Source organism: Cynocephalus volans, chromosome 2 (assembly GCF_027409185.1).
Source record: "Cynocephalus volans isolate mCynVol1 chromosome 2, mCynVol1.pri, whole genome shotgun sequence".
Lineage (NCBI taxonomy): Eukaryota > Metazoa > Chordata > Mammalia > Dermoptera > Cynocephalidae > Cynocephalus > Cynocephalus volans.
This window is the reverse complement of record NC_084461.1, coordinates 48,004,564-48,028,793: the sequence shown is the minus strand read 5'-3', so window position 1 is coordinate 48,028,793 and position 24,230 is coordinate 48,004,564. Positions and strand designations below refer to the sequence as shown.

The 24,230-nt window shown below is 37.8% G+C and overlaps 1 protein-coding gene across 3 annotated transcripts in view; it reads right to left on the bottom strand.

Moving 5' to 3' along the window:
• The window catches only part of GPBP1 (GC-rich promoter binding protein 1), an 82,457-nt gene extending 61,314 nt beyond the window's left edge, over positions 1-21,143 (bottom strand). The window contains exons 1-2 of one of the 3 annotated variants that reach the window (XM_063086895.1): positions 21,073-21,143; positions 18,637-19,600 (exon numbers count right to left, since the gene is read on the bottom strand). The gene's annotated coding sequence lies outside the window, so the exon portion shown is untranslated. Of the gene's footprint in view, positions 1-18,636; positions 19,601-20,781; positions 21,021-21,072 lie in introns of those variants that run through there. The other 2 variants (XM_063086894.1, XM_063086896.1) reach the window with 2 other exon arrangements.
• Positions 21,144-24,230: the final 3,087 nt, after the last annotated feature.

The following is a 24,230-nucleotide window of genomic DNA, read 5'->3' as shown; positions in this document are numbered from 1 at the left end:
AGTAACCAAAATAATTTGTCTTTAAGTCCTGTTTTACAAATTTATGAAATTTCTGCATTGTACAATATATCCATTTTTTTTTTAACATTTGCTTGCATGTATTTGTGGGCTACAGTATGTTGCTTCAATACATGCACATACTGCACAATGATTCATTTAGAGTAGACAGCATAGTTTTGTCTCCATTAATATAACATTTCTCTTCCCTTCCAATCCCCATGCCCAACATATGTCTTAATATCTAAAATTCTTTAAGTTACTTACCACCAAGTAAAATAACACTGCATCAAGAGGTACCGTTTACCCTATCGGTTTCTTTAACCACTTGTAGGAGAAAGCGCAGCTATACTATTTAAAAGCTTATTTCTAACTGGGATATCAACACATACAAAAATAAGTAGAAGTTTATACAGCTATGGTATGACTAAAAAGAACTATCTTGGTTGCTTGATAAGAGTGCTTTACTTAAAAAATTTCTAAAAAAAAGAACTATATTGGACAACTGACAATTACCTTGTACGATGTAAAATTCAACTTTTTTAAAAAACAGGGTTTATACACTAGAATCAGTAATTACCAAGGAGCTGCTAATGTACCCTCTCTTAAGATACAAAGGTACACTTTGTGGGCTGAGCCCGTGGCGCACTCGGTAGCGTGCTGCGCTAGCAGCGCGGCGCGGGTTCGGATCCTATATAAGAATGACCGGTGCACTCCCTGGCTGAGCGCCGGTCACGGAAAAAAATAAATAAACAAAGGTACACTTTGTTATAACATATTTTCAAACTTTAGTATTTAGCCCAAAGCACAAAAGTGTAATACTTTATATTTCATTTAAGCAGAAAATAAAATCACCTTTCTAAGCACTGATACAAAAAGTAAATAGAATTTATCACCGTTTCTCCCTGCCTGCACCCATGCTTAGACCAGTAACAATTCTAAAACTTGAAGGGAAGAGACGAGAAAAGAAGAAAAGAACAGGTCAGGACAAGACAAAACAAAAAGGACTCTTTGCGTTTAGATTTTAAAAGGAAGGAGGGGAGGGTGAGCGTGGAAAAAAAGGAAGGAATATTCATATTTTTTGAAAAGCCCTCTAAAAATAACGATTAGGAACTTCCTTTTTTTTTTTCTGGCGGCTGGCCAGTACAGGGATCAAACCCTGGACCTTGGTGTATCACCACACTGTAACCAACTGAGCTAACCAGCCAGCCCAGGAGCTTCCATTCTAGTGTGAAACCATTCTATTACCAATATATCTAAAACTAATAGGTCTAGTTACTAAACTCTCATCCTGTCAAACCAGTAATAAATAAGTCAACCAAACACCATTTAATATTGATGGATTTTGGATGTGACCGGCGCACCATTGTGCACACAATGAGCACAAAATAGCTGCCGGCTCGTCTTCCACTCCAGCACCAAGCCCCTCCCCCCTTCCCTTTAGAAGAAGAAGAAGCCTTCTGACTTAAATAGGAGCCCCTTTTGCTTCCACAAGGACGCAGTTCTCCACCCTGACCCACATTAGCATAATGCCCCTCCCTGATTATATCAGCCAGCCCTTGGCACTATATAAGCTCTACCACCCACACCTGGTGCTGCCCTCCATTTTCAGGGCAGCCCCGAGTTCCCCCCCCACCCGCCTTTCAGCGCAGCCCGGCAGATTCTTTTCCTTTAATAAAGCTTGACTGGTACCGGCTTCTCAGCTCACTTTCTTTCAAATATATTCCAGGTATTTCTAAATTCAAGTAGAGAAAGTACTTTGGGGACAGTACCTAGAGGATCTTGAATAGCACAAAATGAAGCACAAGTGTGAAAGCTGCGATTACATGTCTGGAAATGTGCTTTCAGAAAATAAATCTGTTAGAAATATGTAAAATGAATGGGGGGAAGGGGAAAGTCACCCTTAAATTCTCGTATCACTCACACTCAATCTGCTAAACAATATTTGACAGCTATTGCCACTTTCCTTCCCAGGGCTAACCCAACACACCACATAACTGGTTGTCCCTGCATCCCTACATAGGGCTACTCCTTCCCAGGCTCTGTTCATTCCTCAATGTCTGTATATCTCAATATCTAGCCCTAGTTTTAACTCCAGTGATACAAAACAATAAACCATAAAAAGAGTCTGAAATCCAGTAAATATTGACACAACTAACTTTTGTTGTATCTACAAAACAGCAATATCACGAGTTTTACTACACAGTGAAATACTTTATGTACTTTACTTCATAGTGAATACTATTATAAACAATGGGTATTTTATGTTTTATAGAAACAATATATATATTCTAGAATTGATATAGTATTCAGAAAGACCACAAAAAAGAATTTTATTATGTTCCCCCACCACCCTTGTAAATTTGCTCTTTCCTTTTGTTTGAAAAATATTTATTGGGTAGAATCCAAATCATAATTAATTTACATTAAATTCTAATTCATCATCTAGAGATATAGTAAAATTGTTTAACAGATGCTGATGGAGTTTGGATGTGTTATCCCCTCCAAAACTCATGTGGAAATGTGATCCCCAATGTGGCAGTGTTGGAAACTGACTGAGTCATGGAGGTGGATCCCTCATAAATGGATTAATGCTCTCCCAGGGGAAGGGGGGACCTTAATGAGATCTCACTCTACTAGTTCCCACAAGAGCTGGTTATTTAAAAGACCCTGGGCACTTCCACTCTCTCTCTTGCTTCCTCTTGCCATGTGATCTGCTTGTACCCACCGGCTGCCTGCCACTTTCTGCCATGAGTAGAAGCAGCCTTAGGCCCATGCCAGATGCAGCTGTCCCAGAATCGTAGTTAGCCAAATAAACCTCAATCTTTATACATTACCCAGTCTCAGGTATTTCTGTTATAGCAACACAAAAACAGACTAATACAGATGCCCATTACCTAAAGAAACAAATACCTTAAGTATAAAAATATTTCAACTGCAAAGCCAGGCTAAATATATATAGACTTATAACTAACTGCATAAAAAATAAAATGTGAAGCAGCTGACATTTGGAGTACTGAGAGTCAAATAATTATTAACAAATATTCATAAAGAACTACAGAAAACTATGAAGATCACTGTCATAAGGAAAATAAAAAAATATTCTCTATGATCTACAAGATACTAAATGTGTCTATTCTCTTCATTGGTATACATTACAAATACAACATCTGCAGTTCATGATGACATCCTGACCTCAAAGATCCTATTTTTAAAAAATAAGAAGAATAAAGGAATTAAAGAATAATAAAAGAATAAAACTGTGAAAATTGAAAAAAAAAAGGTCATGGGCACTTCATGAAATTTTTGGAATAAAGTAAATGGACACATTGTAACTGATTAAATGACAATGGGACCCAAGGCCTAGAATAGATGTAGAAAGTTAATCTGCTCCATAGAATGCTGAAATGATTCAGGACTGTGAAACTGTGGGTACTGCAAATACAAAAGAGGGCAGAATGGGGCATGAGATTAAAAAGAAGAAAAGTAACTGAAAAGTATGAATGCCTAATAGTCTACATGAATATGAACATACAAGCATAACAACTACATCAGAATAAACAAAGATAGATTCTTTCAAAAATGTAAATAAGGGGTCAACATGGGCACTGGCACCACAAAGATTTTTGGCTTTTCATGATCCTACAACATAACAGCCATTCAGTAAGCAATGCTCACAAACCCAAAACTCCCAAATAGCTTTTTATTGTCTCATTCTTAAATACGAGCTAATAATCATCAAATGTTTTATGGAAAGCGGGCAACAGGAAAGGGGGCCTTGGTTTTGATAACATTAAGGTCAAGGGTTTGAATCCCCAAGCCAGCCAGCTGCGGGGGAGGGGGGCAACATACTATGAACACAGAGGAAACAAGTAATGCAAGAAATAACCAGCAAAACAAATGCATTTTTCACAACTGCAAGGATAAAGATCAAGTTTTAGACAGAAAAGAAAGCACCCTCCTACAAATGAAGAAAAAATATGAAGATTGCATCAAGCAAAAAAACTTTTAAATCAAAGCAAAAAATTTTAAGTTACTTTTCCTTACAATTGCTCCAATCATTGGGAGACCTACTCACCTTCAAGCAACAGGATGCCCATAGGACTTCTGTAACCTAGACAGTTCCCAGGCTGAGTATGGAAATTAAGACTTCTCCTCAAATAAAGTATGAGATAACAAGTAAAAAAGTCTTGTAAACTGTAAACTACTATATAAATTACTATTTTTTTTAAATTATTATGACAATTTTTTAAAATCCTAGTCTTTTTGGCACTATGAAGGCAAGTTTGCTTGATAGCTGTTATTTGCCATGATATGGTATAAGACAACACAAAATAGGTGGAAAACAAAGGTAATGCAGCTATGGTTTGAATGTCCCCCCCCCAAAACTCATCTTGAAGTTTGATCCCCATTGTAACAGGATTAAGAAGGTGGAAGGAGGGGGGCGGGAAATGGAAGGGACAAAAAGAGGGCAGAAAACCCGACTATGGTATTTCAAAGGTGAGGCCTCTGATAGGTGATTGGCTCTTGAGGGCTATACCCTCAGGAATGGATTAATCAATTCATAAATGAACAGGCTAACTGATAGGTTATCATGAGAGTTGACCGGTGGCTTTATAAGCAAAGAAAGTGAGCTGCTTAACATGCTCTTGCCCTCTCACCATGTGATACCCTGAGCCATCTCAGCACTCTGCAGAGTCCCCAGCAAGAAGAAGGCCCTTACCAGATACGATCACCTCGACCTTGTACTTCCTAGCCTCCAAAATTGTAAGAAATAAACTCCTTTTCTTTATGAATTACCCAATTTCAGGTATTACAAGCAACAGAAAACTAACATAAATGCTTATCCTGAAATTACCAAAATGTGAAATCCACCAGACTACTCTATCAATTTGATATCAAATTAATTCCATAACTGGTCACTTTGTGCTGAAACTCCACATCTGGAGTATTAGCAAAGAACAGCAGAAATTTTGACTTTGAAAACTGAAAGAGGTGGAGATGAAAAACTGCTGACAAAAGTAAACATCATACAGAAGGGAAAGGGAATACTTACTGAGAACCTATGTGCAGATACTGGCATTTTACATATCGCTATTCAACTTCACAAGAAACAAGTATTTTGATCCCCATTTTACAAATAAATAAAAACCTCTGGCTTAAAGGTTGTGTCCACAGTGTCACAGCTAGTTCCTAATGAGCTTGAAATACAATTGTGTCTTATTCCTGTCTTCATCTACAGTAGGGTATAGAATTCATTTTTTAAAATGTAACTTTTCTAACTATTTACAACAAAATAATGGGCTTTAGAATATGCATGTCAAAAGCTAATCAACTTTCTAGAAGTATAAAATCATTTATTAAATAAAACATTAAGAATTAGTTTCCTTAATTTCACAGTAAATGTTTTTTTTTTTTTAACACCCTTTTATTTAACACGACTCAGTTTTAAAACAACAGTGATTCACACAGCATAGCATTACTACTTGATTAGAAATATCAGTGGATGAGAACAGGAAGTCCACAGCCAAAGACAAAATTTAGTATGTGAGAAAGTTGGGACAAGTCTCCTAACCTCAAAACTTACTCAAAATTATCATCAAATGGGTCAAAGATCTAACGGCGAAAAATAAAAGCAAATCACTAGGTAAAAAACTAAAGAAAACTTTTATATCAAAAAGGGGGAGGAAAATATAAGTATGACACAAAACCCAGAAGTGATAAAAATATACTTACATATTCAGCTATATATGCATAAACACAAAAAGCAATCTATATCACAAAATTCACCAAAACCAAGGTCAAAGGAAACAATACACTGCGGGAAAAGTATTCATCATACATAGCACATAAAAAGGGCTGACTTTCTTTCATACTTAAAATGTTCCTACAAATCAACAAGAAAAAAAAACTCAATAGAAAAATAGGCAAAGGATCAAGTTCACAGAAAAGGACTTATACATGGAAACTTTTTATTCTCATTCAAAAAGAAAATCGCAAAATACCAAAGAAAACAGTATGACACCCCATTAGTGCTAAGAATGTTAAGTTGGTATACCTCTATGGAGAGTAATTTGATATATCATTCAAAACTATGCTGAGAAATTCACTTATTGGAATTTACCCCATATTTACAAGAATGTTCACTAGAATTGTTCATAACAGCAAAAAAAGAAAAAACTTAACGTACATCAATAGAGATCTCATTAAACAGACTACTATGCAAGTCAGTAAAAAGAATGAAGCAGCTTTACATGTATTAATATGGAATAATCTTCCAAGATATTTTGTTAAGTAAAAAGACCGTAAAGCAGGGTAGACATCAAGCTACTACCTTGTATTAGAAAAAAAAATAATATACATGCTTAATATGAGGGTACTTCAAAAACTTCATGGAAAGTTTTATATTATCTTCTAATTCTATTTTTCCACACACTTTTTGAAGTACTCCAGTACATATTATAAATAATCCGAGATACATTAGGTAGAGACCTTACCTAATACAAAATGTTAGCCTTAATAACAGGTATATAATTAATTCCTTAAATTTTGGATTTAAGTTTTAGTCTTATCTGTCAGGCACTGTCCTGAGCTATAATACCAAACGATAAAAAATACAAGTCTCAATCACCTAGATGGTAAAAGATGTGTACTCTGACCTGCCACTGCAGTCATAATTTGGCTTCCACTAATTTAGCCAACTCCATCCACAGACTATGTACGCAGAAGGTCCTAATTAAATTGGACTAAGATGAAAATGTTTTCACTCACTTTTTACCATTCCCACATTGTCGCTATAAAAGGAACTCATTTTAGTGGAAAAAAGACTAAAGAATAATTCACATGAAAGATCTGAAACTACCAGTCGGGTTAAAGGGAAAAAATGAAGGTACCTAGTTTGCACAGGTAAAGTCCTTAAGACATCTTGTATCAGGTGAATCCATTTTTCAAGAAGTTTTCAACCTAGCTAGTGTTCCAAAAAAAATTTGTTCACTCACCTGACGATACTCACTGTAATAGCCTCAAGTTTAGCATCCTTCTACAGCTTTAGTAAATAAGCTTTAGTAAATAAGGGATCTGTAACATGCTTTTCTTACACAGAACCAAAAGATCACACAGAAATTTTCTAATACCAAAATTAATTAAAGCTCTGTGGGCATAAATCTACACTAGTTTCCTCTCGTTTCCTCCTCAAAGACACTATTTAGTATAAATGAATCATCATGGCCTTCCTGATTTCTGAAAATGAGTCTAAAATGCTGCTCATCCATGTATTTAAAAGTCACTCCTTGAAACCTAAAGACATTTTTTTTTTAACCTGAGATGACAACTTACCCAGGTTTCAATCCCTCTGATTCAATGGTTCAAAACTGGGGGAAAATTTTTAAAGCCTTAAAGGACCATAGTAGTGAACTCTTCATCAGGCAACACCTTCAGAAAACTAATAGCAAACCCCAAACCAGCCTTGAATTTAGCAAACAGACCAGAAGCTCATGTAACAAATTACTTGAGTCTCAGCAGATAAAACAGCTTCTAAATGATCTAACAACAAATCAATTCAGCTATAAACAATCCCCTGACAACAAATTTCACCTGGTCTCCAGGTATAGTAGCTCTATAAAAATACCAAATGCACATACCCCACTTGAAATGAAAAAAATAAACAGTAAGACTAAATTATCTAAGATGTTAATTCTTTCACTGTGCAAATAACTGCACTGAGAATACAACAGTAAACAAATGAGACAAGGTCCCTGACCTCAGAGTTTATGTGATAAAGATGGGCCACAGAGAGTAAACAAAATAACTACAGACTGTGTTTTGAATGAAACAGGATCATATAAAAAAGAGAAATCAAAGGATATAGGAAAAGAGTTGCCCAATTTATACAGAATGGTTAGAGAAAGTCTCTCCAGGAAGGTAACATATGCAGATCCCTGAACCTGCCAGCCACCAAAAATAAATACATAAGATAAAACCTTGTAGAGAAGGTAATGTTTGATATAAAATTGAGCTAACAAGGGAAGAACAAAGGAAACAGGAACAAATATAAAGGCCCTAAGACAGGAAGGAAAATGCCTGGTGTGTTCAAGGAAGACGAAGAAGGCCAAAGGCCAATGGGCCACTTGAAACAGTAAGTAAGTTTCCCAAGAAGGGAAGGGACAAACAATGCACATTTTTGCAGGCTATCGCGTGTGCATGTTATTTTTAGGTCTAATGGAAAAACATTAGAGGATTTTAAGCAGAAAGTCACACAATCTGATGATCACCATTTTTAAAGGATCATTCTGCTCTGTAAATAATGAACCACAGCACAAATGGTACAGCAAGAAAGGTAGGCAGCTACCACAGTAGTTCAAGTGAAAAAAGACAGTGGCTTGGACAAGTCTAGTGGCAGTGGAATAGAAATGCACATATTTGGGAGATCTTGGAAGCAGAGCAAATAGATTTAATACATTATATGTCGGGAAGAAGAAATCCAAAATGATTCCCAGGTGTTTTAGCTTGAATAAATAGGTAGATGGAGGCGCCACTAAGAGATAAGAAAGGAGACAGAAGATGGGAAAGAAGAGCACAGTTTCAGACATTAAATTTGACAAATGGAGAAGTCAAGAAGGCAGTTAAATTATAAGTCTAGAATACGGAGAAAAGATCTAGACTGGATACTTAAATTTAAGGTCATGTGCCTAAAGATGTCATTCAAAGGTACAGTACTGTGGAGTAAACTTACATTTATAAAGCAAATATATCACAGAGTCTAGTTCCCTGTAGTTTCAGGTTTAACCTAACTTTAAAAGTACATATAAAATGTTAAGCTTGCAAAAGACAGGAAACTTTCCCAAGGCTAAAAGTCTCTGTTGTAAGATAAAAAATTGTAACACAGCAAGGCTGCTGGCTCAAGGACAGACAAGTTACTGGTTGATATGTAAAAATACTGGGAAATTGCTGTATGGAAAAACGGTGTTTGCTAAGATCAAGCTTTTGTTGGTGAATCGACTTGTAACCTTTTACAAATTGCATTATGGAATGTCACTTTGCTTGTTACCAGCTTCTATTGTTAAACTATTACCCCACCTATGTTCTTTTTCTGTAACTTCCTGGTCTGGAAAATAAACGTGGGGAGAGAACCACAATTCATGGTTAATTTCCCAAGGAAGGAATGCCTTGCTCTTGAGGGTTCTGGGAGATTAATCCCTTCGGGGTGTCTCATTGCTCAGAAGAGATGGGCTCTGAGTAATCCTTTTGCAGCTCCATCACCCAGGGGAAGAAGAGAGGTGATAAATCCATGTGAGACAAAGCAACATAATACCAAATCACATATTACACAATTATTATCCCAGAAGAGTCAAAATCATATTTCAGCCATTTTAAATGTGTTGTAAAAAGCAATCTAAATATGTATCTGGTTTGTGCTCAGTTGTCCCTTCAAATTTTACTTAACTAAGTTCCTCAATTCACAATTTCTCCCTCATGGTTGGTCGTCATATGTTCCTCAAACACTACCACGTATGTGACCAGCCATAACAATACTAATGATGTTTGTATCATTTTACAATTTTAAAGCATTTAACAATCATTGTTTCACTTCTTTCTAATGATAACCTTGTGAGGCCCTATTTGTGTAGCAAGAATTAACACTTATAAAGACTGATTTGGCCAACACCAAATAGCTATTCCTTAACAGGTAAGATAGAACCATGAATCAAATTCAAGATTTTCATGCTGTATTCACAGAACTTCAGAGTAAACTACATGAACAGAGGAATCTTATGTCTTTGCCTTGTTCACTACTAAATGCCCAGCACCATGATAGCCCAGGCACACAGTAGGCACTCAAACATTTGCTGAGGCAACAAACATCTTCTTAGCGCATGACCAGCACTCAAGACATAATCCCAGATCCACTGTTGAGATAATATATTACAATAGATAATTTGATACTTTTATATCCTGCTTTCTCATCTCCAATATAGAAATGTTGTCAGGTATTTTCCAAGCATGTTCAAGTATAAACTACATAATATCAAACATTTCCAGCCACTCAAAAGATCACAATATGAATTTGAGATGGCACTGTTTTGCAACAGATCTTATTTCACATGCTCACCCATAGAAACAATTTCCTTATTACTCAAAAATATCCTATGAAAGATTTCAGAAAACGTAAGACATTGATCAGGTATTAAAACAGAAAAAGTTGTCAAATGTTATTTGTATGGATGGACTAGTGTTCCACGGAATTGACATAACACATATATATACATACACACAGGTATCTCTCTCAATGAATAGAGTCCAGAAATAGTTACACATACACTCAACTGATTTTCAACAAAGGGATTTTAAGGTGATTCAATGAGAAACAAAGTCTTTTCTACAAGTGAAACTTGCACAACTGGACATCTATATGCAAAAAAAATTCTGAACCACACCTTTTCATCATACCACATGCAAAAAAATTAATTTGAAATGTATAGATCTAAAATATGAGATAAATTACAAAACTTCTAGAAGATAGCAGGAAAAAATCTTGTGGCCTGAGTTAGGCAAAGATTTCTAAGGACATAAAAAAGCACAAACCATGAAAAGAAAAATTAATACATTTTACTTCAAAATTTAAAACTTTTTTTCTTCAAAAGACTCTGAAGAAAATGCGAAGACAAATCACTGACTGAGAGAAATTATCTGCAAAACGTGTATCTGGTACACTTGCATACAAAATATATTTTTAAAATTCTAACAATTCATTAAGACAACCCTTTTTTTTTAAATGGATCAAAGACTTGAACAGACACATCAACACATAAGAAGATGCGTACTATTATTACCAGGGAAATGCAAATTAACGACACAATGCTAATTCAGACTATACAGAATGGTTAAAATTAAAAAGACAGACAACAACAAAAGCTGGTGAGAATAATTAACATGAACTGCAGGTGGGAATGCAGAATGGTTTGGCGCTTTGAAAAACAGTCTGAGAGCTTTTTTCAGCAGCTTTAAATACATACAATTCATATGACCCTGCAATCATACTGCTAGGTATTTTTGCAAGAGAAATAAAAACTTAAGTCCACACCAAGTCTTGTGCAAGAGTGTTCATTATCAACTTCATTCACGATAGCCAAACACTGAAAACAAAATGTCTGTGAACCAGAGAATGGATAAACAAATATGTGTATATATATCCACGCAACAGGATACTATTTAGCAATAAAAAAGATAAATACATACAACAACATGGATGAAAAGAAGACAGAAAAGAAAGGCTATACAGATGCTCCTCAACTTGGGGTTACCTCCCAATAAAGCCATCATAAGTCGAAAATACTGTTAAGTCCAAAATGTATTTAATACCCCGATAAACCCATCATAAAGTCAAAAAATCTTAAATCGAACCATCATTGAGAATTGTCTGTATGCACTACATGAATTCCCTTTATAGGACATTCTGGAAAACAATACACAATACTAAAGGACAAGAAACAGATTGGTGCTTTCCGAGGACTGGGGGTGAGAGGAGGGGAAATAAGGTAACTTTCTGGGGTGACGAAAATGCACTATATGCTGATTGTGGTGGAGTTACACAACTGTATACTCTTAAAGAGAGTACTTTATTGTATGTACATTATACCTCAATAAACCTATTTAAAAAATTAGGAAGATGACATTTGTTTAAAAAGAGCAATTCTTGAAATGTTATTTAGTGTTAAAACATAGAATAGTGCTTCCCCTATATTACTTTGATACTAAATTTATCTTGTCTAGTCTGAGGATTTATAAATTAATCTTACAGTTTTTCCTCTAATCAACAACCAAGTCCAAAACCCAAACAGTATACTGTTTTTTATACCTTCAATTTATGGTAGAAGAAAACTGGTAAAAGAAAACTTGAGTTTTCATTATTTCTAGAAATATGTCACTACACCATAGGATAGCTTTAATAGTGTTGATAAATTGTAAATTTAACTACACTGGAAGTAAATACTAGAAAAATTAAGGAAATTACCTAATTAGGCATGGTACTATTAATCAGTCTGTGGTACTTTTTTCCCTTAAAGGACAAAGTACTGAAGAACACTAGTTTTTATAAGGAGCAAATGACCTGTAAAGGTTTTTGGGGGCTGGCCGCTTAGCTCAGCTGATTAGAGCACAGCCTTATAATGCCAAGGTCACAGATTCGAATTCCTATACTGGCCAGCAGGCGGGGGGGGCGGGGGGGGTCTGGAAATTTGCAGGGGTGTGAGGGTATGTTTGTGTTCTAGAGTGGTCACACTTATGGTACCACATATTTAAATACATTATTATAAATATCTTTCCTTTTATCTACCTTCTTGATTACAGCTGTATGTTACACTTTGATCTTATGTGCATAAGAAAGTATTTTATCTCAGGCCAATAAAGGGGACTTTAAAAATTACTTCTCATAAAAGATGTATGGCTCTGACTAGAATCTGTACCACTGCTCCAGAGCTAATGTCCAACATGGCAACCAGTTTTATGTGGTTATTTAAATTTTAAGTAAAAATAAATAAAATTTTGGGCTGGCCCGTGGCTCACTCGGGAGAGTTTGGTGCTGATAACACCAAGGCCACGGGTTTGGATCCCATATAGGGATGGCCGGTTAGCTCACTGGGTGAGCGTGGTGCTGACAACACCAAGTCAAGGGTTAAGATCCCCCCTTACAGGTCATCTTTTAAATAAATAAATAAATAAATAAATAAATAAAATTTAAAACTCAGTTCCTCATCTGCACTTGCCACATTTCAAATGCTCAATGACGACATATGGCTAGTGACTATCATATTGAAAACAAGGCAGACATAGAACACTTCTACCATTTCGCAAAGTTCTACTGGAAAGCAGTGCTCCAGAACAAGAGCCATTATTTAGAACACAAGGAAGTTAGATGTAACAGAAGAATACAGTTAACAGAATTCAAATTCTGGCTCGGCCACTTAATAAGGACCTTGGATAAGTTATTTAACCTCAGACTAAGTTTCTTAAGTCATTACATAGAAATAGCACTTATTTTACATGGTGATTAGGAAAAGCACTATGCAACTAAAATACTATCATTAGTTATGAAGGGATCCAGAAGGATAATATTACCATATAAAAACAAACCATATGAAGGGTACATTATCCTCAAGTCACAATTGTTATCATGTTCATTAAAGAAAACAAAATTTAGTTGCTGGCTAAAAAGAAAATAAATAATCTTCTAAATTTATGACAGAATTGTATGTTACTTTTCTTACATTATCACCTTAAAAACTGTAACTATGCTCCATAATGGTTAGGAAGGTAGGCTCTGGATACAGAAAGTATGGGTTCTGAAATATCACTTACTAGTGTGATTTTTGGCAAGCTGCTTAAAATCTCAGTGCCTTCATTCTCTCAACCTTAGAATGAGGATAACAAGAGGACCTTTCCACATAAGAGTGTCTATGAGGATTAAATAAGGTAATACAAAGGTTTAGAAGTCTATCTGGAACATGTTAAGCCTTGATAAATATTAATTATTAAAAATCACTTATTGAGTGAGGTGTTATAACACCAGGCCAACGGTTCAGATCCCCTTAAGTGGCCATCTGCGAAAAAAACAAAAGTCACTTGTTATAAGGGTTCATATCTAGAATACATAAACCCAGTTAAAAAATGGACAAGACTGGCCAGTTGGCTCAGTTGGTCAGAGCACGGGGTTATAACACCAAGGTCAAGGGTTGGCATCCCCATACGAGCCAGATGACCCAGAAAAAAAAAAAAGGACTCGAATAAATGTTTCTCCAAAGAAGATATACAAACAGCAAGTACATAAAAAGATGCTCAACATCACTAATCATGAGAGAAATGCAAATCAAAACCACAATGAGATGCCAGTTCACACCTACTAAGATGGATACTAGCTAAAACAGAAAATGTTGGAGTGAATGTGGCAAAATTAGAACTTTTGTGCACTGCTGATAGGAAATGTAAAATGGTGCAGCCACTATGGAAAACCATATGGTGATTGCTCTAGGCGAAGATTAATGCAACAAAAAAACAAAAACAAAAACCTTACTTCCACATTTCATACAGCAGCTAGAAAGGTTTAATCTCCTGAATCCATACAGATTTAGAATATATATTCTTCTCTAAATTTAAAACAGCCCATTCTCCTATACGTGGAAGGAAGAATTTGACTATGTGGACAAATACTGGTTGTGAGGCATTACTTCCTACTGTGGTTTTTAAATGAATCCACAAAATTTTTTGTCACTAATTCCCTTGGCCTTGATTGCAGGCTAAATTTAGTGACTTGCTTCTAAGAGAATGTGACAGAAGTGACTTCTGAAACTCGTCATAAAAGGTATTACACCTTTCTCTCTTCTCAGGATCACTTGCTCTGGGAGATGCAACTGACATATCGTAAAGACACTCCAGCAGCTCAAAGGAGAAGACCAAGTGGTGAGGAAGTTGAGTCCTCCAGCCAAAAGCCAGCATCAACTGGCCAGGCCCATGAGTGGGCCATCTTGGAAGGAGATCCTCCTACCCCAGTCAAGCCTTCAAACGATTGAAGCCCTAACCAACATCTTGATTGAGACTTTACAAAAGGGAACCGGAACCATCAGCTAAGCTGTACTGAATTCCTGACCCACAGAAACCATGTGATACAATAAATATTGTTTTAAAATCTCAATCATTAAAATATATATATTCATGTTCATGGGAAAGAAAGCAAACTCATTTCTTCTACTAGTATGCATATGTAAAGATAAAGATAACTACTCCTGAGAGTTTTCAGTTTAAGGATTTTTTAAAAATGTACAGGCATGTGTCGCTCAATGTCGGGAATATGTTCTGAGAAATGCATCATTAGGTGATTTCATCATGATGCAAACATCACAGCATGTACTTACTTACACAATCCCAGATGGAAAAGCCTACTACGCACATACGCTATATAGTACAGCCATCATTGTATATTCCGTCCATTGCCAAAATGTCATTATGTGGCGCATAACTGTATTTACAAGTTCTGAGTTTCAAAGAAAGCATAACTTGGGTTTTAAAAACTTTTACTCTTGCTTTAAAAAAAAAATTATGAGAAAAATTTAAATATGGTTTTAAAAAAACATAACCTTAAAACTGATTTAAAGAGCAAAAAATGAAGACCAAAAACATTGCACCCACCAAGCTGTGAACAGATAGATGACTCAAGAGCAAGAAACTGAGAGGGATATCTTTTACAAAAAGATGCAGAAACTAGCAATTATTTAAAGGAATATAGAGCAAAAGCCTGCAACTACTGTGATAAGTGGGACAGACAGCAAAAAGGGAAAAAGCAAGCAGGTGAAATTGAAAAACAAAGAGATCCAACCTCAAAAGGTTTATCAGTAATTTTTAACATTTGTTTCTCGTGAGGGTCCTGTTGAAAACAATGGACCTACTCCCCAGAAAAATACATAAGTGCCCACAAAATCAATTTCAAAGAATTCTCAGAAACCACTGTCTCTCATTCCCATCCATGTAAACAAAAAGAATTCACATTAAGTACTTTTGACAGATAAAACATTTAAAAAAAGGAAGGAAGGAATACATCTCTTTCCAACCTGTTCTCTCTAAATATGCCAAATACAAAATGTTCGGGACTACTAATGTAACAAAACCAAGAGCTATATTTGAGGTAGGATTCTCTGGCCCCAAGAGACCCTTCGGGGAAGAGGAGAATGAAGGCTAAGATATGAGTTAGTAAGTTCCTTTCTTAGATGAGGACCAAGCTAGGACAGTAAATGAAATGAAAAGGAAAAGCAGAGCTGTGTGTCATCGACACAAGGGAGAAGTCAAAGATACTTTCAAGTTGGCATGGGGGATGTAAGCAATGCTATCAACAGAAACAAGAGACAGTAGGAAGAAACGCTTTGAGAGACTATGATAAATACTGGTTTGACGGGTAAAATGTAGTAAGCAGAATCTTAAAATATTGGAAAAAACTTTACATCTGTACTAAACTTCAAAATTAACAAAAAGCCTCAATGCACATTATTTCCATCTATTTGAGAAACTATGGCCAAAAGAGTTTAGGTGAATATACAAGGTCACACAGGCCTTTTTCTAGATATTTATCCTAAACCAAACCTTCCTTTGAACTCTCAGCTATTATCTTTTTTCTACATCACTACCTTTCCTAAATCTAAAGTGTTACCTACACATTTTTATCAAAAACGAAACAGAAAAGATGGGTGGGCCAAGGACAGATAATCAGATCTGGCTTTAGAATCTATCCTTTTGCTTATTTTACTTCCAGACTAGAAGTTCCCATCTTTATCTATTTCTCCTGTGACTCTCCCAATTTCATTTTTTTCTTTCTTTTGCTCACTCCTGTTCTTCCCTCCTCCCTTTCTTAGTTTTAATATATCAGCTTTAAACACAAAAATCCATGTAGTAATTCCAGCTCAAAAATGGTTCAAAACAAATGTAATATGCATTTAGCTCCGTAACTAGTTCATCTCCAAGCTTCACTAGTAGTTTATAATAAACATTAACCAAAGAGAAGCAGTATATGAACAGAAAACAAAAATATCAAGGATAATGTTCAAATAGAATTGATCAGTAAAGTAAAAACTACACGAATGCCATGTAAGTATAGTATAGTGATTAAGACAATCCACTCTGGAGCCAGACTGCTTGAAGATTTGGTCAAGATTACAATTCTAGCCAAGTAACTTTCTCCCAGTCTCAGCCTCCCCAAATCTTAATTTTGTCACTGATACTACTGTAACAATAATACTTTCCTTACAAAATTACTACTAAGAAGATATAACACATAAAGTAGACAGCAAAACACATGACACCATGATCTTCTATAAATGTTGGCCATTATGATTACTATTTTCAGACCTATAGTTTAGACAAGAGAAAAAAGGAAGGAAAAAAATAGGAGTGGGGAGATGGGAGGAAAAGAGGTATATTTCTGAGGGGAAAAACAGCAACCCAGAAACTGCTTCAATTACTAACTTAGGGAGACTATAACCTGAAAAAGCCACTAAAGTGAAGAATGCATAAAGTACAGGCTCTTCTCATTAAAAGAAGGAAGAGGGCAGAATGTTCTCACCAATTTTTATATAAATCAAGGCGGAAACTAAATTAGAAGCAACACGCACAGATCTAACAAAACAAACACATGTAATCTAGCCTATCATGACAGAGGGAACTGTCGAACTCTCTAACCCAACTTTGGGGCGGAAAATAAATTCTACATATAAATATCTGAATACCTACATTCTTTTAGATTCTACCATCCCTTTTGCTCTAAGTGAGCTAGCAGGATTCAACAGTTTAGAGAAAAAGTTCTGTTTCAAAATAAATGAGCAACTGACGAGTTATTAGGCCATCTTGGTTAAATGCTCAAAAACTACAATCTTTTTTTCTCAGAAAAATAACTAAATAAAATAAACTCAAATTAATCTTAGTTACATTGATCTGTTCACTAATATTAATTGCTTAAAAAATAAATTTTAGTGAATCTCTTTAAAAATAACACTCCTACTCAATGACTATGATTCACTAAAAAATTAAATGTAGTCACTAATGGTAACTAAAAACACCATTCGACCCTGAAAAAATACAAGTATCATTAAAAGATAGTTTTCCGGGCCGGCCCATGGCTCACTTGGGAGAGTGTGGTGCTAATAACAACAAGGCCACGGGTTCGGATCCCTATATAGGGACGGCCGGTTAGCTCACTTGGGAGAATGTGGTGCTGACAACACCAAGTCAAGGGTTAAGATCCCCTTACCGGTCATCTTTTGGGGAAAAAAAAATAAAAATAAAAGACAGTTTTCCCATTTGTCAAAAGAATTCCCCTCACAGCATTTAATATTCACAATTTTTTTGAAAAAGCTTTGTTCATAACCTTAAGCCAGCATAAACTTCCTGAGAGGAAAAAAAATGTATACTCACATTTCCTTAGTTATTTTAAAGGTTCTTAATTAAGCTTGCTCAGTTCCCCTCAGATTCTGTCCCTAGTAACGACCTTTTTGAAAGCAAAATCTTAAAGAATCACTTGAAATACAAAACCACTTCTAATTGTTTCAAAAACTTAATTTCTATAATAGATTGAAATGTTAGAAGCCGGTTATGCCTTAAAACAAGCTATTTCATGAAATATCAGATTAAAAACCAAGACCTGTATTATAATTTGTTTAAATAACTACACAACTCTAAACTAGAACACTAAATTCCATTTGGAATGCAGTCTAAACACATTTTTCAGAAAGTAACTGGCTATCAAAACCATTTAGAATATAAACTGGCTATCAAAAAACATGAAATATTTGTTGGGTTTTTTCCCTACCGTTCTACCTCTCTATGAACCTATAAAGCCTAAGACCATATGGATTTAGTTTTTTTGCTTTAAAAGCACAAAAACTTAGGACTGTTTAAATCTGAAATATTCTTAAGCCTTAAATCTCTTTTTCTGCATTTCAATTTACTCAGACAATGGTTAATAGTTGTTTTCAGACTGTCCAGGAAACTAAAGCCAAGCAACAGTATTGCAAGAAACTAAAAAGCTTCCAAGAATAACACAAGATAACTTGACTCTCATTACAGTCATAAATGAACATTTGATTTGCTCACCATAATAGTACTTACAAATTCCAACAGGACTGCACAGGAAGGTGCTGGTTTTTTCTCTGTAATCTTTATGTTTTCCAGTTTGTTCTTTTATTTTGTATCCTCTGAAATAATATCCAAGTTCTTTGAAGATACTTAACCTATGACTATTTGACATAGAGTTACTTCAAGTCAGCTACCCATACTTCTGTTTTAAAGTTTTCATATGGCTAACTCCAGAACTAGCCAAGTTCCTTGGATTTAAGATCAAAGTCTTCTTTATTATTCCATGTACTTGTCACTGTTGTACTTATCCACTCCAGATGAAATATCCAATTTATGAGCCAAAAAGCAGAAACAAAAAGAAAATTTCACATCTGAAGAGCATTCCTAAACATCAGCACATACTGAGACCCACATAGCTATCTCAATACTACCATGCTGCTGGGAAACTGCAACATCTTAAATTTCCACGTAAATAAAACATAAAAAGAAAAAAACTCTGTACTCTTGCAATCTCTTCATTTAGAAAAGCTGTCCCATTGTGACATGAAAAGGGCTGCAGTCAAAAATTCCTAAAACTTTTAATAAAGGTAAAAGTAAACTGCCATGAAACTTCAGCAATATTTAAACAGTAATTTGAAACTTCCGAAACTACTCAGTACACAAATCAAACGTATCTTACAGTTTTGGCTGAAGAACACCAACAACAGGGGAGGAGGGGTGGGACGGGGAGACAAAAAATACCACCAGCTGAAATACTTTAACCAGTTATATAATCCGCTTGAACCAAAATACTGAAGAAATGCCGGAGTCTCTTTTTAAGTAGCGCGTTGAATTGTTCACTATCAATTCACTTCAAAGATGATTCTTGCCAATTTTAATAAACTCCTGGGGCAAAATTATCCAAAAACACTGTAATTCCAAAATGGCCACTTGAAATATCCGGGGCCTTTTACACAAAACCTAGAAGATGATCTTCACATCTGCGTAACTGAATCACCTGTAAAAGTTATAAAAAACAACTTTAATTACACACTGAGTTTTGATTTTGAGCTAAAAAGCAATCCCCACCTTAAAAAGTCAACCTCCAGAGAGAAATGCACTTCTGTATAATCCTACAAGGGCCTGGAAAACGGCTTTGCCCAGCAAGCACCCACCCAATAAAAGTCTGCAGAACGAAAAGGACTTAGAAGGGGCAGAAAACGGTGATGGGAGATGGTATTATGGAGGACAACTGCTGATATAAACTGGGAACGGCGTGCAGATATAATATTGGGGGATTATATAAGCAACCCTTTTTGTACTTTGAGTAAATATTAAAACTATGAAATCGGCACACAATCTTTCAAAAGATTCTAATTCTACTCAATGTACCAAAGGAAAACCAATACAGGTGTGCTACCACGGAGCTTTAGTAAACGTAACTTAAGGAACATAAGCAGAAAAACGCTCCCTCCAAATTATAATGTCTTAAAGAGAAGACAGATTTTCCCCACTAAGGCTAAGAAAGGTAGATGCGAAGTGGGCCAAGAACGTTTCTGAAATTCGCCTGAGGAGACTTCCTCGCTTCTGGGGACAGCAGTGGGTTTCCTTGGATGAAGAAAACTGCTTTCTCCCAAAACTGAGAGGGTGAAAAGTGCCGGGCTCTTCTCGTAAACCACAAAAAGAATGATTCTCTCCCAAAAAGAACAGGTCCCTCAGACCCCACAGGACTCAGGGACAAGGTAGCTCTCGCCCCAGTCCACGGCCACGGACCCGTGAAAGGCGGAAGGAGCCGGGGCGCTGCTGAAGAAACCGAAGGCCACAACTCGGCCTGGACTCCCTCAGCCCTCCGAGAAGAGTAGTGGCGCAAAAGGAGGCGGGCGTGTGCGAGAAGCCAGAGGAAGGAAGACCAGCACGGACACCGTCCCCAGCCTTCGCCAACCACCCCCCCAGCCGTCGAGGCTAAGCCACCCACCCCCTCCCCACAACCGCCACCTCCGCTCCACTCGGGGCGAAGTCAATACCTAGAGGGGCTCTCCGCGCCTCCCTCCCCGCTACCAACTAGCTCCCCGCCGCCCCCGGGCAGCCTCACACCACGCGCCGCCAACGCCGCTCCCGACCCCTCAAACCCCAACACCGACATGGGCACCCCCCCGCCCTCCCCCGGACTCCAGCGTGGAGTACAGAGGACGGTGTTACCTTCCGCCCCACCAGAGGTGCCTCTGGCCTGGGGGTGCCGCTGAGCTCGATCCCGGGAGAAGGTTTTCGGCACTTTGAATAATCCCCTTTTGCCGCTTTTCCCTCCCCCACAAACAGTCTCAGTCCCAAAATGGCGCCGACCCGATCCGCAATGTTCTGGGCCAAGTCTCGCGAGATCGGGAAAGGTGGCGAGGCGGGGAAGAAACTAGAGGGGTTGAGGAGAAGGGGGGTAAGGTGGAGAGAGGAGAAGGAGGAGGGAGAAAGGGTGTGGAAGAAGCGATGCGAACGAACCTACTGGGCGGGGCCGCAGGAGGAGCACCTCCACCAGAGAACCTTCTGGCCCAAGCAACCGCTCACGCCCCAGTCAAAGAAGCTCCGCCCTATACGTCGGGCGGCTGGGGGTGGGGGCGGGGCTATGCGTGAGGGCGGGGCTTCGAGGAGGCCCCGGAGGCAGGGGCGCGCGGGGGGCGGTGGCTCCGCGCGGTGACGTCAGGAGCAGCTGGAGTCGGGGATTACCCCCTGCTGCTGACGTGAGGATGGTGAACAATCGGGAACGTTCGTTGGAAGGGGGAATTCCCCGCGGCTCCCTGAGGAGCCCCTCCTCCCTCCCTCCTTCCTCCTGGGGCCACCCCGAAGCCCGGGATGGTGGGGCCGCGGGGAGGGCGAGAGGGGATCGCTCTGCCGGGAGGCCGCCGCCGCCGGGCTGCTCGAGTGGCGCGCGCCGCGTCGTCGTCCTCGGCTCGAAGCTCGGAGGAGCCACGGTGCGCGCCACTCGCCCGGGTACCGCGCTCGGGCCTGGGTGAATCGGAGATCCCTAGTCGCCTGTACACAGGCGTGCGCGGGCGGCGCGTCGGCCGAGCTGGCGCCGGAGCAGTGGGGTGATCTGAAGCAGTAGTCCACCCTGGTATGCAAACACCGAGTGTGTCGGATATTAGTACACAAGGGAGGCCGGTGGCTGACGAAACCAGACTCGCGGGGAACTAAGCCCAGGTTCTAAAAGGGTTAAAAATGGCTACTCGCTACAATCGCGCCACTCATTTTTCTTTCTGCTAAAGCTCAGTAAGTGAATTAATTTCAGCAGATGTCTCGGGGACCCGTGTAGCCCATACGATTTTTTTTAATGAACGTTTTGTTATTCACAGTTGTTTCCGTGATTGTGTTTCTGTGATTGATAACTTTTCGCCTTATAACTGAAGGCTGACTTTGAAACCTGTGAAATTGGCATTCCAGGAGGGGAAAATACTAACTTCATTTGTTTAGACAGAGGTGGGGGAAGGGTGTCTTAACGAGGAAAACTCCGGAAAATAAAAAGTATTTGGGCCTTTGCCCTCCCCCAACCCACAAGGGCTTTATACATGCACAGACATTTTGTCATCTTTTTATATGCATTATGAGGTTCGTAGTTTAAAGGACTGCTTCTGAGATCTCCTTGAATGACTACTAGAATGTAAGCTCACCAAAATTTACACTTCCCAATCTTTATTTTAGTCTTCATCAGTGAGATGGACACTTTTGGCAATTAAGAATGCCCTGCTGGGGCCGGCCCGTGGCTCACTCGGGAGAGTGCGGTGCTCAGAACACCAAGGCCTCGGGTTCGGATCCCATATACGGATGGCCGGTTCGCTCACTGGCTGAGCGTGGTGCTGACAACACCAAGTCAAGGGTTAAGATCCCCTTACCGGTCATCTTTAAAAAAAAAAAAAAAAAAAAAAAAAAAAAAAAAAATGCCCTGCTGGGTGCAAAGAAAAGGAAACACTTTCTGGATGCCTTGTCTGTGCCAGTCATTTTAATACCTGTATCAGCCTCGGAGGTGGGTGTTATTTTCCTCATTTTGCAGATGAGGAAACTGGTTCAGATTAAGTAACGGCGCGTAACGTTACCCAATCTGGAAGTCTGGCGCTACAATTTGGCTGTACCAGATTTAAATTCATTCTTTTCACCACACCACATTCCTTCGGTGGAAGTAACATGTATTGAGAGAGGACCTGACCTGTTGTGCTTCTGTTTCTAAGCATGATGCGAAACAAAGAAACAAAGGAAAAAATTGATCATTTGAACACACAAAAATTGTGCCTTTTATTTGACAAAAGATACTATAAAGTTGAAAAACAAATAGTGAAACGATTGTAACACTAGGACAAACAGGTTAACAATTATATGTACTCAGTTACTATCCTTAGTATATAATGTTTGATTTGCATAGTAGGTATATCAAGAGCGTTTACAAATGATTAAGGGAAAAATATCACACCAGCTCTTTAAAAAGTCGAAAGACATGAACACACGCTATTCGTGTATAGAGAGAGAGAGGGAGTCAGTAATTATATGAAGAGATGATCTACCTCATTAGAAATCAAAAAATGAAAATAAAACTAACAGTGATGTACCACTTCTCACTTAGCAGATTGACAAAGATTTTAAAAGACTGAAAACCTAGAGGAGGGTATATGGAATAGGCATTTATTTACATTAACCATGTCAAGAATGAAAATCTGGCTGGCTGTTTAGCTCACTTGGGAGAGCGTGGTACTGGTAATCGCAAGGTCAAGGGTTCAGATTCCCTTACCGGCCAGCCACCAAACGTAGTAAATAAATTAAATTTAAAAAGATAAAAAGAATGAAAATCTGTACAGCCTTTCTGGAATATAACTTGAATTTCATAAGTATTTTTTAAATAAGTCTTTAAAATGATACCCTTTACCCAGCAAAACAACCAAAATATGACTGATAAATTATATAAAATTCTCAAAATTAATTATGTTGTCAGGTCACTGTGAAATAATATGCTGTGCATTGATTGAATTGTGTCCCCCAAATTTCATATATTAGAAGCTTAGTCCCCATTGTAACTGTTAAGGGTGGGAAATCCTATTAAGGTAATTGAAAGGCAGGTCCTTGAACAGGTAATTAGGTTCGAAGACCATGCCGTAGTGAATGGATTAAAAATGGTGGTCATGGGCATGGTTCTGAGGGCTTTAAAAAGAGTGAATGCGGAGGTTGCTCTCTGCTCTCTCTGATCCACTGTTTCACAGTGTGATACCCTGAGTCACTGAAGTCACCACCAGCACCCTCTCCAGATGTGTTCCCTGGACTTCTGAAACTGTAAGCAATAAATTTCATTTTTTTACAAAATACCCAGTTCCATGTATTTTGTTATAAGCAACAGAAATGCACTAATACATAATAGTCATTCATTTAACCAAAATGCTAATCAGAGACTTCAAAAGCAACTGAGAAAGTTACGTCTCTAAAAACCTTAAACCTTTCAAAGCTCAGTTTTCCCAAGTAATCAAAAACCTGATCAAGACAACACAGAAAATTATCTTGATAAGATGCAAAATCTTTGTGTTTTGGAGTCAGTTACCAAAAAGGCACAGAAAAATCTCATGTAGTGTGATTGTTTCTTCCTATAAGGAAGACTATTTAGATAACCTGTGTAGTGGATTGAA